This window comes from Lathamus discolor, chromosome 3 (genome assembly GCF_037157495.1).
Source record: "Lathamus discolor isolate bLatDis1 chromosome 3, bLatDis1.hap1, whole genome shotgun sequence".
NCBI classification, from domain to species: Eukaryota; Metazoa; Chordata; class Aves; order Psittaciformes; family Psittacidae; genus Lathamus; species Lathamus discolor.
This window is the reverse complement of record NC_088886.1, coordinates 130,813,134-130,829,853: the sequence shown is the minus strand read 5'-3', so window position 1 is coordinate 130,829,853 and position 16,720 is coordinate 130,813,134. Positions and strand designations below refer to the sequence as shown.

Here is a 16,720-nt window from a genome sequence, read left to right as displayed (position 1 = left end):
CTCCAATGTGTCACATGCATGTACTCTGGTGTATGCAGGCAGTCTAAGGATTGCTTCAGAAGATAAGGAAACCAGGTTTAGGCTTCACTCTTTTTGACAGACTTCTTACATGGCCTATGGACCTAGTTCTGCCTTTCTAATCTTGGTCCAGACTATCACAGCAATGCTGAAAGAGTAAACATTTCCTACACTGGGAGATGCTACAGGTAGGCATCTGTATGGTACCAGCCATGGTGACAGTGGCTCTGTGCGTTTGCAGTGTTTGGGATGGGCTGGCTGAGTGTGGAAACTCACAGGAAGTATGCTGACACTGCTGTTTTCCACATAGCCCATGTGGCATCACCTGGCAGATGTGTGTGCAGAGCCACAGAGAGCAGCTCTGGGTGTGGGTTTACTTTTGAATGCCCCATGGTATTTCAGAAGGCCCAGAGGGGCTCAGGCTTCAAAGGGTGAAGACAATTAATCTGTGGATCTGGGCAACAAGACCCCCCAAGGAAAGTGATTTCTGCAGTGTTGCTGATGGGAGCTACCTGATTAAACTGTGGCAAGCTTATGGTAATGAGCCTGATGTGTGCTATGGTTCTGCAGGTGCAGATGAGGGTATGTTCTGACACTGATGAAACTGTCACCTTTTGTAAGTTTAAGCTCAGGTAACCCAGCCTAGGCAATTGCACTGTCTGTCATTTGTCCCCTTCCTCACTACAATGTTTAACATACCTGTCAATGTCAACTGTACTTGACACAAGGACAGAACCCACCAAACTATTGTGTGCCTGCAAACTGTGTCAAAATTAATGGTGGGGTAAAGAAGAGAGGCTCGCATTGGTGCCAATAACATTCTACTCTGCTTGCCTTCTCTACTGGCCAGCTGACACTTCTGTGCCCTGTGGCCAAACAGCACATGCCTTGGAGTCAGTGAGCACTTAAGATGAGGGTCCTTCTGGGGCAATGGGAGGCATTAGTGGGAGAAAAGGGTGTTATGGCAGTGGTGACAAAGGGAGGGCAAAGGAATCAGGCCATAAAGCCATCAGAAACCAGGTTTCACCAGCCCTGCTGGTCCCAAGACTTGCTTTGGATTCCCTTTTTCAGGTCTATGAAAAACCCTTGCTCTCCTCTCTGGCTTGGCCAGGTTTGCTTGAATGAGACAACATACTGGAAAGGTGCAGGTGGGAATGAGGAGATGGGTCTGAGATGGGCACATTTTTGTCCCTTTGCGCCTGCACATCCGAGGGATGATTTAGGGTGGTCAGAGGTGTGCCCGGATGGAAGCATTGCTGCCCTGGCCATGCAGAGCTGGACTGGGCATGGGCTGAGAGGATGCTGGTTGTTTCCTGGGGTGTGATGTGCATGGCAGGGGAGACTCTGCAGCCGGGGGCGCGCTGTGCTGTTCACAGCAGTGTGTGTTTGGTGAGGAGCTTTGGCTGTCTTAAGCACCTTTCGAATGCATTGGCCACAGCTCATTGAATCCTCTAACAATCCGGCTCCTGTCTCCTCTCCCGGCTCTTTCCCGCAGCCAGCACCTTTTCCAAGAAACAGCAACAACGCCTGTGCCCCCTTCTCCTGTGGGCTCTGTCCCCATCCCTCCCACACAGGGACCGTCCCCCTCGAAACCCCATTTCACAGAGCACCCTCTGAAAAGAGGATTTTGTTTCTGGCAAAAGGTTCTTTGCTGGTGAGGATTTCCCAGAACTCAGCAATCCCCAGACCCTACCCCTGCATGGAGAAAGCTAGTTAATGGGCCATTACCCAGAGGAAGGGGAACTCTCCAGTAGCTGCAAGCAACAATAACAACAAAACAACCCCAAAACAACAAAGCATACCCTAGAAAAATGCTCCAAATATCAGGAGGAGTTTCAGGGAGTGGAGGGGAAAACCAGGCAAATCCAGAGAGAGGCAGTTGTAAAACCTTGGTTAAAAACCAAAGCCTGGGTAAAGTAATTGCCTTAGCTGGTGAAGGGGAGAGGGGTTTAGACTTGACCTACACAGCCCCAACAGCCATCCCAAAATGCTCACTCCTGGAATGGGAACACAGCAGGAGGACAGTAAGGGATGGTGCAAGGGATGCTGCCTTGCCACCCTGGTGTCTGTGCTCAGGGCAGCAGCCCAGCTCTGTGAAAGGTAAGAGGGTATGTAGGAAGGTGAGGGAAGGAACGGACACAGGCTCAGGAATGTGAATAGTCAGGGAGAGGGTCCTCTCTGGGGAATGAGTGGATATGTTAGGGCTTGGGGAGTGACTAGCTGGGAAGCAGGGGTGCTGAGTGTGTGCAGACGGCAGCTATCCAGGGAGGTAATGAAGCGCAGGGGTTGAAAATGAAGCAATGCTGGAGCAAGCTTGGTACTTGCAGTAGCCACAATATCCCTAAGCTAGCTAGTGTAAATCTTTAATGGCCTACCCACTTAGCTGAGCTGTGCACCCAGTATAATAAAGCTTTTTGGGCAAAAATGAGTACCCACTTGGGAACTAGAAACATGCTGCTGTGCTGAGGCACTTGTCTCAGTAGGGCATGCTGGGGAGAGGCGCTTTTGCAATACTGTTGTAGAGCACCTTGCACAGGAGAGCTTCAGTGTCTGCAGCCTCCTAGCACTGCTGCAACACAAACAATGCAAATCATTCTTTCCAGAACTGCATCCACAGTTTCACTGTTCTCATTGCAAATTCACTTGCTTTGCTCTCCAGCTAAATACCTTGCACCTGGAAACATGCACTTGAATGCCATTTTGGTGGTGCTTGCTGTTGGAAATCAATATTAATTTACTTGTGCGTGTAAATACAGAAACGTATTTATAAGTTTCAGATCAGTTGCAAACACATGCAAATTCTGTACATAAATTCTCACTCATTTATGTAATCTGTTCAGTAATATCATTAAAGAGAGCACATCTACTGCCTGAGTAGAGTTACATTTGCAATGCGCTGAGATCAGCTGTGACTATTCACTTACCACACTCCCTTGCCCACGCAGCTCCCAGCAGTGGGTGATGCTCTGGCTCCAGGTATCTTCTGCTCATTTCCTGTCATGTGCTGTTACTTTTTTGAAGGGTTGTTTAATTTTTTTGTGTGTCTTTTGAGCACAAGTGGGTTTGGTTGAGGATTTTAGGAAATCTTCTGTGATTTGTGGCATAGGGAAGGATATTGTGGTTTGCTTTGGACTAAATACCTGCCGCAAAGTGACTGCAAATGCACTGGACTTGATCGCACAGTTGGTCTCCTTCGGTCTTTGCGTCCCTCCAGCTACAGATCACAGGAAGAGTAGGAATTATTTACAATTCTACAAAAAAGAAACATGGTCAAGCAAGACATCATTAAAATGCACTCTTAACAAGATGTGGTGTGTGTATTTCTCAGAGTTGTCACTTGAGAACTGCCCACTAAATTACTGCTCAGAGAAGTAACTCTGAGTGAAAGGAAAGATAGTCTGGTTAAACATATTGTATGTCAGTGCTGAGAAAATCATTAACATATATATGCTGTAGAGAAGAGAATTCACTAGCTGAAGTCTATCAATAAAGATATACCACATTTTTATGATGCTGAAATTAAAGAGATCTGATAGAAAAATACCGCACTCATTTTATTAAAAAGTATGATCTTGTCAAAGCTGTTTCCTTTCCAGGATAAATGAAACTCAGCCATATCAATATTATCGATTTTAAATTGTCATTTTTAAGCTCAATGCTTTATTATTTGTAATTATTTAATAATTCCAGCAGATGTGAATTGGTCAAATCCCTGATTTTTTGGTAGGCCGTTTTGACTATTGAAAATCCTATGAAAGCAATCCTGAAAAAGGCACTGAATTTTATAGGCACAAAATATTCCTCAGTATTGCCACTTTTCACACTGAAATGTTTCTGAAAGAAGGCTTTCAGTTCATCAAATAGGGCTGCATTAAATGTTGTAAAATTAAACACACAGGAATGAAGATTCTTCCCTGTATGTACCTAAAGTGGAAGAAAGTGTCTACTGCGTTGCATTATTTGATAGGTGATACACGGTTATAGCAGCTGACAGAGTTTTACCCCAGGGCGGAATTAAGGCTAAATATTCACTTCTGGCATGTTAATTTCCTGTTGCATAGGAGCCTGCATTGCACAAACAGGATTTTTTGCATTTGTTTCCTGAAACTGTTTATAAAAAGGAAAAATGAAACAAAGAGGAACAAATAAAACTCAAGAGAAAGTAAGTGCTGATAGTGGCTGATTGCAAAAAAAAGGGGCCAACAGCTTCAACCAGCCTATAATAAGACCAGATACTCAAACATGTACATATGTTAAAGTATTCTGGGTGATTACTTAGCCCAAGAAGAGGCACCAACTCACCCTGCTTACAGAAAGCTGAAGTTCTCTCTGCTTACCATGGTAGCTTTGAGATTAAGTTCATGATAATGTGTCTCTATATAGGGCATATTGGTATTAAAATAACTGTCCTGCAGATGTGTTTTATTGCATGGAGGATACACGAGATCTTTGTTGCGTACATGCTGGCTCAGTTTTTCTGAGCTGAGGATATGAATCGTCCTCCAAACCGCCATCAGTTTTGATGAGAACTGGGTGGCTATTTGACTTAGGTGTCTCAGCTGAAAGGAGCAGATCACCCTGAAAAACATGTCTGCAGGAGCACACACACACCACAAGCAGGCTTTGCACGCTGTCCTGTGTCTTTGGTCTGGAGCCACAGAGAAATCAGCCCTGGGCAGGTCAGCGGAGAGGTGTGGGGTGATCTTTGTTTGTCCATACATCCCACTGATGCTCCTGCATGTACAGGGGATGTGTGTCGGTTACACTCCATACACACGTGCTTGTTAGAGGGTAATCTGATGGTGCACATTTGCTGTGGCTTGTGCAACTGAATGACTGCACACAGGGGGCTGGGTATTAATTACACGCTTGAGAGATGTGTGTATATGCAGTTGTGGTCCTGGGGAAGACCCTGAGTTTGTTGCTTACTACTTGTGCTTGTGTAGCTGCAGTGTGTGGTGCAGAGCCACGACCCACTATCTGTACCCTCATGGGTTTCTCAGACCTCATCAGGCAGCTTCTGCATGGGGCGATGCTACAGTATGTGCAGGTAGGGCAGGTTTGCTGCCCACTGGGTGGGTTTTATGGACTCTTCATGTGCCTTCCTGAGCACAGCTCTGAGTACAGCCAGCCGCTGAACTCCAGTGGTAACAAACAGCCCCATTAATGCAGTGTCACAGATTTCATTAGGGCGTCAGTCCCAACCAACATGGCCATAAATCAGGGAGATGGTACAAGGGCTTGCAAGCCCTGGTTTCAAGGGCCACATAGCCAGAGACTCATAATGCTCAAGAGGAAATGATCATGAATATTATTTAAAAAAATCAGAAATGTATATTAGAAAATCTCTGAGCTTATCAGATGGAGTGAGGTTGGGTAATAGCTGTTATTTATACTGCTTGTGCAGAGTGATAAAGTGGTGCTTTATGACCTGTGGTTTATCACTTAGAATAAGAGTCATGTGACTCCATTAAGGTTCCTTCTGTAGAAATGAAAAAGGGTAAATTAATGTGGTTTTTTTATTGTTAAATATTTGCACTCTCCTAAACCCAGTTTTTATTTTCTCTACTTAAGAAGTAGCATATAGGCACAAGGAAGTTTAAGTTTTGATTGATGGAGAGGTGGGCTGAAAACTCCCTTTCTGTCAAAGGCTCTCTGGCATGAGCTAGCCTCCCACCCACTAATATCTATCAGGGGGGCTGGGTTCAGAGGGGAGGGAAAGGCAACACAGCACCGTTACATCCGAAAAGCTGCTCCCCTCAGCCTCTCCAACCCATTGTCTGCTGGGGAAACATACTGAGGTCCTGCTGCTGCCTCAGACCTTGTTGCTGCTCTGGGAAGGGAGAGGTGGATCTGTGGAGACAAGGGTAAAAAGCAGCCTGGGCAATGAGAAAGAAGAGCTCTTGGCTGGAACAAGACAGTCCCAGGAGAGCACAGGCTCTGCCTGACTAAAGAGAAATTGGATTCCTCAATGATGTCTTGAAGTGAGCACTAGACACAGTCCTTACAGACATCCATACGGGCCCAACCATAGCAATGAGCTCCATGGAGAGCCATGGACAATGCAGTCACTGCAACCTGAATGGGAGAGCAGAATCACAACAGTGTTATTCAAGAGGCTATGTGAATGCTGTGGGCATATGCCCCACAAGACCTGTGAGCTGCCACAGCCGGCAAGGCAGTGAGCACACATAGAATTGGTAGGCAATGACCAGGGCCCTGGGGCACAGGAAAGCACACAAGGCCAGCAAACTCCAACGAGTTGCTGGGCTGCCACAGGAATCACACCCAGACTCTCCTTAGAGGCTTCTGGTTTAGCCTGAGATGCCCACAGATGGGGTTTCAAGAGAGAAACAAGACTGAGCTGCTCAGGAGGGAAGAATGATAGCAGACATATGCAGCCAAAGGCTTTGCTGAGTGACAGTAACTCAGTTTTCCTGCTTGTAAAGTGGGGTTTACCATGTTCACCTTCATCAGAACTGACCTGGCACGTATCATTTTAAAAATACCTGCGGAGATAAAAATGACCACAAGTTTGCTAAAATTTGCTATCAAATTTTCTCCAATTTTCCCTCTCAAAATCTGAAACTTTTTCTGTTTTGAAGAGCAAAATTATTTTCTAATTCTCAGAACTGGAGGAAAAAAGTTTCAGTAAGCTAAAACCAAACCCAAACAGGTTGAAATGTGAGAATATCATTAGCATATTTTTGCCAAATCTCTTCCTTTAGATTTTGGAAGAGCAAGTCTGAATACTTGGTTCTTGGTTTAAAATCCAAGTCTTTAAGGGTGCTTTCAGGGAGGGAGCTGCCTACAAGTGTGAGGGGGATGGTGGACCAAGTGTCACAGGCCCACGGAGTAATCTCTGCCATTCCTGGCACGTGCACTGAAGCCCAGGTTTTGATTTGATGGCCACGTCTCTTCCCTGCACACACCTACATCTTCAGGTATTTACCTCCTCACAATGTGCACCTGGTTTGTCCATCTGCAGTGCTCGTACACTGGCGGGACCTACAATCCCCAGTGGCAGTGTGGTACCCACAGCACTGCACAAGCCCACAGCACACAGCCAGCCCTTCCCTGGCCAGACCCGAGGGCCCAGTTCACACCAGGCATTGGCTGGTACCTCAGAAGCCAGTGCCCCAAAGCAAAAGAAGGGAAGGGGAAAACCGAGACAGCTTGGGAAAAGAAAACAATAGATAAACCCAAAATAAAAAGAGGAAGATAATAAAATTATTATTTTATTTCCCCAATCTCTCATTAGTTGTGTTTCATCTTTAATGCTAAAGCCTTCTGAAGCTGGCAGACAAGTCTGTAGCCTTAAAGACAGTCGCTGAAACTCTTCCTCACATTAAGCTATAACTTCAGGTCCTTTCGTATCTTGGAGTCACAGAACATTCAGGTTGGAAGTAAGAAGCTACTCTTCTCTCCAGGAGCAGGAGCAGTCTAAGTAGGCAGAAGGGTCTTCATGGGTACACACAAAATCAATGGCATAGCAGGCAGGAAGGAGGCTGGGGCCTCTCTGTCTTTGTGTCCCATGGATGCCAGTTCACCAGTAGACTCTGCATTTACACTGCACCCTGCAGCCAGATGTGCTCCTAGAGCTGCTCAGTCCATTTTGTTGTGTGCTCTGCCCAGTGATGGGGGTGGCATTTCTCTCCAGGTGGAGCATCGTGGTGGCTTTCAAGTGACCTTGTCTGTAGGCAGGATTCAGACTGACGGCTAGGGCTCTTAGCATATTGCCTGCATGTTCCTCATAGTCATTTCCCATCATGGCTATGCACTAATTGTCTCTAGGGGAAGTGAGGAGAAGGCTTATTAATCTGTGCATTCAGGAAAGGTTGTAAATCACCGTGTGTTTCCAGCAATAAAATTGGCTAAATAAATTAAAACAAGCACTAATGACACAAACAGAGCTCTGATGTAGTGGGAGTGGGCTGGGGCATATAGCTGTGTTTGGGTATAGGGTACACCTTAGTCTTATACCTTCTTCCTTCTGACAGCACCCTTGGCTATCTCCTCCAGCCCTAGTCCCTTCACCAAAGCCGGTGTGCCTCAGTGCATTACCAGTATTACATGTTGCTTTCCTCTCCCTGCTGCAGTGATGTCCTTAGCTTTTTAGCTTTTTCTATTCCCTTTGCTTTCCAGTCCAGCAGAGCTTGGAGTTAATTCATCCTTGTTCTCTGGCACTTCTCAACAAACCCAGTGAACTTTTCCTTAATGCAAATATGCTAAACAGCATGAAAACCAACAGAGATGTATATCCATTAACAACAGCACAGCTGTCCTTTTAGATACTAGTGTAAAATATCCATTCAGAAAGATTTCACACAGTAAATAGAAAGGCGGATTTGCAAACAGCCTGTCTGGTGATGAACAGCCAGGGTGGAAAAGTCACCCCATAGTCCTGTTTTCCAACAACCTCTTTCATCTGGGAGGCCTGCGAAATCCTTCACCGACTATTCATCAAGCGCCACTGAAACGTGTGATCTAGTTCTCTAGAGAAGATGTTGGTACCAGACAGTTCTATGTTTTCTGTGCAGTAAGTGTCCCTACAAGAAACCTTCTGAGAATATCCTCCAACATTTTCTAGGATGATTAAATACTATTCTGCTTTGCCTCACCATTGAGCTTCAGCCACTTGACATTAAGCAGAAACGATTCATTTCATACCCCCCAATATAAGATCTGCTTTTCAAACCAGTAGCAGCCAGATGCTGGTTAGGATAGCTCATCTACTGTGCATGGACCTTGCTGCTTTCCTTGGAGACAATGTCAAAGAAGATCAAGAGGAAATGAATTTCCAACCTTAACTATTCTATGACTCTATGACTCTATGATCTTCAGAGAAGATGCACTGAATCAGTGTATCCCTCAGTCCCTATAATACAACCTGTTTTCTTCACTGAAGATGTGGATCTCTGGACTTTCCCTTTCCAGCAGAGGCTGAAGAAAAGCTAGTGCTGCACATGGCCACCACTGCTGGGATGTGCACAGATGTCAACAGCAGAACCATGAGAAGGTGGGGAAAGTGAGGTGTTGCCATGTGAAGTCAAGGTTGTGAGCAAAGGCTCCTTCTCCACAGTGCACTCTCTAGGCTCCAGGGTTGCCTGTTATCACAACTAGTTCAGTCAAAATCCTTCTCTTGATTCCCTCTGGGTGCATTTGGTGCTTCTAAACCACATCGTAGAGTGAAGACGCTGGACCCAGGGGTGGCAGTGCCTAGGCTCCCTTGTCTGCCCAGTCAGAACCACAAGCATCTCCAGGAGCTCAGGCCAGCAGCATAACTAGGCATTGAGTCAAACTGCCTGTGAGGAGCTCACTAAACCATGGGTGCCTCTATTTCTCACACAGGAGGAGGAGAGCACCCGCTGTCCATCAGCCTCAAGCTGGACTCAGGCAGCACCTCAAAACCAACATAATTTATCTTCTATCAGTTGCCTGAGTCATATGGACCCAAACTCTCTGCTTTGTATAGCATAAGAACTGCTAAGTAAAGTGTTTTCAAAGTGGGTGAAACAACCAATTGTGTCTTTCTTTCATTTACACTTTTTGTGATGTGTACAAATGGATGCCACCAGCACAACTGAGCTCAGAAGTCTGGAGAGCTCTTATTCCACTTGGTATCACCACTGGAGAAGTCCACGGCAAACACCATCTCAGTCTCTTGAGACTTACTAGAATTCTTCCCCCTGTTTCCAGTAGCCAGTTGGCTCCTGATTTGTTCTTGAAAATACAAAACTTGTAAACAACTGTCCCCTTTGGAATTTTTTTCCACATCCATTATTCAAACTGGTTTCTCTTTTCATACACTCTGGGTTTTTTTTAATTTTGCCTATTTGTCATTCTTGCCCTTTTCCTTAATTCAAATAATTTTCACAATTGGTAGTCAGCAAAGAGAAACAGAAGAGATTATCCCCCTAATAAAAAAGAAAGAAAAAAAAAAAGCCCATTCAGAAAGCCAGGAAACAAAATCAACAAGGAGAGCTTTGAGCTTTTCTGTTTTGGTCAGAAAACTGTCGATCCCTTTTGCACCAAGTGCTGGGCCTGATTCTTCTCCGGCAGAGTGCAGCCAAGAATTACAAAGCGAGTCAACAGACTGAGTTCATCTGAAAAGTAGCCAGAAAAAACCTCGGGCTATGTTTGAGGTGTCCATTTTTAGAAGGAAATTTGCTTAGGCAGAGGAATACCAGCATATTCAGGGTGAGTGACTCTGTGTGTGTGCGTGTGTGTTTTGGATCTCAGCACAAGGCAGGGGTGTCTTGCCACCCCCAGGGGTCGGGAATAGTGCATGCATGGGGAGGACCTATTATATTATTTTTCTTCCACCTTAATGAACTCCTCTCATGTCCACCTCTGATCAGTGGAGTATGACAGAGGGTGATTGAAGGCCAGTCTCCCAGGAAATGAAGTTTGTTCACACAGCCCAAGTATGCTGGCCCTACTGCTGCCTGCCTCTGATTTATAGGACCAAAAATTCCTTCCTCCGGTAACAATAACGCTCTTAAACTCCAGACCCCTCTCCCTCACAGAACCTCCAGACAGGACAGCCCGATCCCAGGGGAGACGGGAGGCACCCAGCAAATATATCCATCAACACAACTTCGGTTTCAAAGGATTACAAGACCCCACGGGGTTAGGCTCACAAAGGCTGGGAGCGGAGGAGTGCGGCCACCACCCTGCAGCACCTCCTCCTGGGAAAGGACAGCAACAGGAGAGAGGCAGGAGCCGCAGCATCTCCTATGGGCCAGATGGCACAGAGAGCCCGGGGTGCTGTTTCCAGGGGAAATTTGGGCCCTCTGGAACCGGAAACAAGTCTGCTCTGAGGTCTAACATCAGAGGTTTCTTCCTCTGGGATGGGGCTCCTGGCTAGGGAGCAGTCCAAATGCTTTGTCTGTCTTTTGTGTTGTGTTTGGGTTTGCGAGGTGATTTCCTGTGAGCTCACTGTGGTTTTTAGCACTTAAAGACAGCAGTGGATGGCTGTGACTGCAGGTTCTGCAGCACCAAGGCTCCCACATGGCACTGGGCTCCTGCTGAGAGAAGCCATCATGGTAAACTGCCACACATCCCCACTCCATCTCAGGAAACATCCTCTCCAGAGCATGATGGGGCCCTGAGGTGCAGCCTGCAATGGTGTGCAAGGGTGCAAGACAGCTGGCATGGTGCTGGAGGTTTTCTCCATGCTGTCCAGTGGGGCTGGTTGGTGGCACATGTTGTGTCCAGGCACTGAAAAGGCAGAACCATTTCCCAGCCAGGGTGCCTGCAGTTAAACAGTACAGATAACCTGGGGCCACACTGTTTTCAGGCTTTGTTTTATTTAGTAACACAGACATGGGCATGCAGTGGGACTTATCGGGGCAGCCTCTGAGTTGGCAACACCTGCACACATGCACACACACATGCACACTTTTAGGCACTGGAGCCCCATATTTTTCTTAACATTACTGTGAGAGTTTTGTTTCAAGAGAGAAAAAGAGCTTGAGCCCTTTTGCAACAGGACAGTTGTGGCTGCCAAAATGCAAGGCAAGTCCTGGCAAGAAACAAGTTCATTCTGTAACTTTTTTTTATCATTTACTTATTAACAGCTCTCTCTGGCTCTCACCTGAAGCTGCTGACCTGCTCCTCTGAGACAGGGCAATTAGCAGGGAGACAACGATCTGTAGAGGGCAAGGAGCAGCCTGTGCTGGGGTGGGGAAGAGGTGGGGAAGGACTGCGCGGGGCTGAGGGTCACCGAGGAAAGAGCTATTTATGGCCCCCAGAGGAGGATTCAGTAAAAGGCCATCTAGCTTGTCTTGACTTCCTCTTGTCTTATCACTTCTGGGAGATACTGGTGTACCTCCTTGCCCCCATAGGCTTCCAGTGTCCCCAGTGTCTGGGTGCAGGAATAGACTGGTTAAGGTGCCACTTGGAAGATGAGAATGTGGTGGGCCATGTGCCAGCTCCATTAAACCTGTGAGGTAGTATTTTAAGTGGGAAATGCCACTGTCTTGTAGCCTTCTCCACCACTAACCCCAGTGACTGCTTCTGGACAGAGAGAGATGGGTAAGCTCTTCAGTCTGCCTGTTGTTAAGGCTGTTTCCCCTCCAGCCTTTGCTGTGGTTATTTCGACAGAACATCTGTGGGACAGTAACTCTGTGTTCATGTTGATAGTTAGCACAGAGGGCTCTGATCTCTATCTCGCAGCCTCCTGTGCTCACCACAGTACAGGTAATTGCTTGACAAAGAGAGAAAGTCTGGCTTATACATGTGTGGGCCAGCACCTTGATGTTCTGCTGCAAACACTGCTTTGGAACATACCCCTTGCAGATTATGAGTCTTTGCATATTTGTGTGCTTCAGACCACTCTCCCTTCTTTGCTGGAACCTGCTGAGACTGGTCCCAACCATGAGGGGCTTCCCAGGCTGACACCTCAGCAAAAAATGAGCTTTGTGGTGTAACTAACCGAGTGACTACATAGAAGATGAGCCCTTCTCTACCTAACTGCCTGCAGAGAGAACAGTTAAAGGCATGATATTAAGTTAGATAACCATGGTAAATTGCATCTGAAAAGGAAGTTGGTAATTCCGAATACATTTGTGATGAAAACATGACCTTCTTTAAAATGAAAAGCATTTTTATGAAGCAGTCCTATAAGATGCCAAATGTTTTGGCCCCAATGTAGCTAGGTATTTAACCATGCACTTCATTTCTTAAGCTGCTCGTGTGCTTAAATATTTTGCTGGTTCAAGTCCAGAGCTCACAGCATTCTGTGTGGTGTCAAAGGACCAGATCTGCATTTGCAGCAGCACTGCTGAACTTGGCCTGTAATGACTTCAATCATCACACAGAAAGCATTTTCTGTTAATGTGCTATCCAACAAAAATCTTAAATAAATTTCCTTGGGATTTCTCTCTTCAATGTGTGTTTCCTGATGGTGTTCTAGCAGGCAGCTTTACTAGCCAGAGTACTTGCGAAACAAGGCACTTGCAAGTAAAATCTAGTGGGAGCTAATGGAAAATTATTTTGTTCTAAAAATTCCAGGACTGTCACCCAAGGCATGACTTTAAAAGCAACTGAAGGCCCACAGGGAAAATGCTGGAGTGTGTGACCACTCCATCCAGTCAAAGCTGACCAAGATCTTTTCAATCATTCACAGAAATTATTTAGAAAGTAATTTCAAACAACATGGGAGGACTTATCACCTAGTGGCAGATGACTGGTGAGCAGAGAAAGAGACCAAGGTCTTGAGCAAAGCAGTTCTCTGCAGATGGCTGGGCTCAGTAAGAGGATAAAAAATGAACCTGACCATTAACAGAAAGTGAAGCTGACTAGCTGAGTTTCACTGGTCCTGCTGAAGGCAGTGCAAAGAAACAACCAGCACTAGGTGGGAAAAGGTGAGTCTGATTTCTAATCTCGTGTGTTGTAATTACGGTGTTAAATGTGCAAGTGCAAAGTGAATGGATGAGATGGCATAACTAGAAGGAATTTGTGGAAGAGAGCTGAGCAGAAACAGGCTCTGTCAAAGCCAAAAAGGATGCATGCCAACGTTGTTTCTCTTGGCATAGGTCAAAAAGCAGACTGTGTGACAAGAGAGAAATTGGAGAAGACTGAGATAATGCCCAATTAGATCATGCAGTTCACCTCCCTGGGGCCCATGACAGACTGGTAAGGAATTTTTCTGCTGGGGAAGGAAAAAAGAAGTCATAAGAAATAAAAAAAAAAATTATTATTCTTTCCTTCCCCCAAAAAACTAAACTCAAAATGAAACCACACCGAAAAATGTCATTTCCAGCTTACTGTGTTCTCCCTGCTGACTATCTTACAACAGGAAAATTCAGATACTGACTGTGAGAATGCTCAGTAAGTCCATGCTCCATTTTCTTGCTATGACAAAATTTTGGGAAGACCTAATTGTGCCTCTTTTTATCACTGAAATCCTTCTCAGTCACATGTAATCTTGAAACCTGTTGCATCAGAGAGTCACAGGTGTGTTGTTAGAGATGTTCCTGATTGATAGTGCACGGCCAGAGCAGAGCCTGACTCACTGGGACCAGCCACTCACCCCACAAAAATGAGCTGCTTCATTCTTGTGGCTCCTTTCTGTGCATGTTGTTCCAACTGCCACGATCACTTGCAGCTCCAGAGGCAGGCTGTAGTCTACTACTGTAGGCAGTCTACTTCTGTAGTTGCTTTCAAGTGAATGCTGGGACTGCCTCAATTCTGAGAGGACTTTGGGGGAATTACTATCATTCTCCTGGACCCAGAAGCCATGATGCTTATGCTACCTCTAACTGAGAGCCTGACTGGCTGGGCTAAATTTGGCAAGAGATTTCTGTATGTAGTCAGTAGGAGGGATGGTGGCAGCATCTGAGTGTGTGCTGAATTTAGTCTGTGGTGAGGCTGTACCGTGAGCTGGTATTAGGGCCAAGAACAAAACTGATTCCCCACGCCCCCTGCTACCTGTTGTACCACAACATCAGGCTCATCTGGCACCAAAATATTCCCTGTTGACTTTTTCCTCAGTGCAATCTTCAAAACCTTTAAACAGTGAAGATTTCTCATGAGTTTCACTGTCAGGAGGTTTCTCCCTCAATTTTATTATGCTTCATTTTTATCTCCTTATCTTTAAAAAGAAGTCCCTGCTGTTATCCTACCATCCTACCTAACCCTGTTTTTGTTATTATCTTCCACCTAAACTTCCCAGGTTTGTCTCCATCTTTAGGAATGTTTTTAATACTCCTGGGACCTAGGACTGAAATTGTGCTCTGGGATGTGCTGGTGGGGATGTAAATCCAGCTTACCAGACAGTGACGATCAGAACTATCATTTATTTTAGAAAATGCTGACTATGAGGTACTTTCTCAGCACTACTGTATTTCCTTATTGCTCTGTGTAATAGGGTGAGTTGAAGATTGCAGGGAGGGCCTGGCTTGTACATATGTGGATCTTCCTCAGAAGAGGGGTAGTCTTGCTCTTCATTATGCTCTTATCAGTGGGCTGGCATCATCAGCAGCAGCTACTGGTGGATTTGAACCTGAGCTGGTCAGACTTTAGATAACATGTGCAACTGGAGGGAGAATTCTGGGGTTTGTGACTGCATCTTTGGGACAGAAGGAAGCAGAAGAGAAAGGAACAAAATCACCCCAAGGAAGGCAACATTGCACTTTGTTAGGAAGTGGTTGCAGCTGACTGATCTCTGGCTCATCCCTCCAGCTAAGTGTTGAGGAGAGCTTCCCGAGTGTGGGAATGGCCACCCTCTGGGCTGGAGACCTCAGTCCCTCCTGCATGTGTGGGATCAGAAGGCTGGATGGCAGAGGGGGCTGCTCTGACACTTCCTCTCCCAGCGAGGAGAGACCCTGTCCTTGCAAAGGCCAGCTCAGTCCTGCATGACCAACTACAACTGCCGCTCCTGTGTCCTTTCCCCCGGGTGCTGCGTTCATTAGCTGTGAGGCCTTAGTTTTATGGGAACCCTCCCATCCAGCTTCCTTCTGGCTTAATGACAGGCCCATTAAAGAGAAGCCAATAAAGCCACAGTGCAAGAACAGCACGAGGGCTGGCTGGCTGACTGTCTTCTTCATGCACAAGCCAGGTCCGGGGGCAGGAGGAGGCAGGGACACCCCCGAGTTGTGCAGAGGTGACCCCTGAGAGTGGGGAGAGCCCACAGGTTACAGCCCAGCTTTCGTGCTCCACTCTGGGGCTCTCTTGCATAAACTTTTCCCAGTGTGGAGTTGGGTCTTTTTTTGTGGGTTGTTTTTTTTTCCATCTCTGAGGAGGAGGAACAAGGTCTTTTAATGAGGGGAGGATTAACAGGCCATAAGACTCAGCCCTGAAAGAGCCGTCGGCCTGTGGGGCCGCTCAGCAGGACGCAGGGTAATTGGATTGGATCCCGAAGAGCACCTTGAATCGGTTCTGAGGCGACCGCGGCGGGTTGCTCCGGAGGGGGCCGGGGGCCGCGGAGGAGGGGAGCGTGTGGCTCTTTAGAGAAGCCAGAGCCAAGATGGGGGATCAGCCGGCTCATTAAGGGATTAGAGTGTTTGTTCTTCTCAAGACTTTTGTTGCTAAAACACTTTGCGCAGCATTTTCTGGAGCCTGGGGAGCTTAAAGAGCTTGTCAGAGCCCTGCTCTTGTCCCCGCACAGGAGCAGAGACGCTCTTTCCTCTGGCCTTCCTGCCGATGCCAACAGCAGTTATTGCTAGCTACAGCTCTGCTCTCCCAGTCCTTCCTGTCTCTGGTCATAACGCTTCTGTCTCCTGTGGGTTTTGAGGTAAAAGAGGAGGATAACAAAGAGGACAAAGCAAAAAAAGCACATCAGTAGGGAGTCCTTTGACAATGAGGGACACTTTAATTTGGGCTTTTTCCTTAGGATTTGTTGCATGGATAATGAAGGACTTTGCATGTTCCGTGGTGCTCTCTGCAATCTTTTACCTCCGCATGGGCTCTGTGCTTGGTCTTCAGCACTTCTGGTAGCAAGTTTGAGGCACAAACTACTCTGTGTATGTGGCCTTCAGATGAATGTTGTGGCTAGAAATTACTGCATAGATTAATTTGCTTACCAGCCTCATCTCAAATGGGCTGGCTGTTGAGATGCACTTGAGATGCAGTGCCGGACAACACTGGATGGGGAAAGAACGATGCAGTGAGACCTTGCCTGAGAGCACAGCTGGCCAAGAAGCTTGGTTCTCCTCTGGACTGTTGGGAGAAGCTAAAAGTCCTGAACTCCAAAGCA

The 16,720-nt window shown here is 46.5% G+C and overlaps 1 long non-coding RNA gene across 10 annotated transcripts in view; it reads left to right on the top strand.

Moving 5' to 3' along the window:
- Positions 1–16,720, top strand: part of LOC136010491 (uncharacterized) — a 66,738-nt gene that overhangs the window by 5,946 nt on the left and 44,072 nt on the right. For 7 of the 10 annotated variants that reach the window (XR_010610900.1, XR_010610901.1, XR_010610899.1 and 4 more), the window contains exon 2: positions 13,560–13,659. The exons of 2 other annotated variants lie outside the window; for them this stretch is intronic. This is a non-coding gene — a long non-coding RNA (uncharacterized LOC136010491). Of the gene's footprint in view, positions 1–13,241; positions 13,389–13,559; positions 13,660–16,720 lie in introns of those variants that run through there. One more of the 10 variants, XR_010610895.1, reaches the window with a different exon arrangement.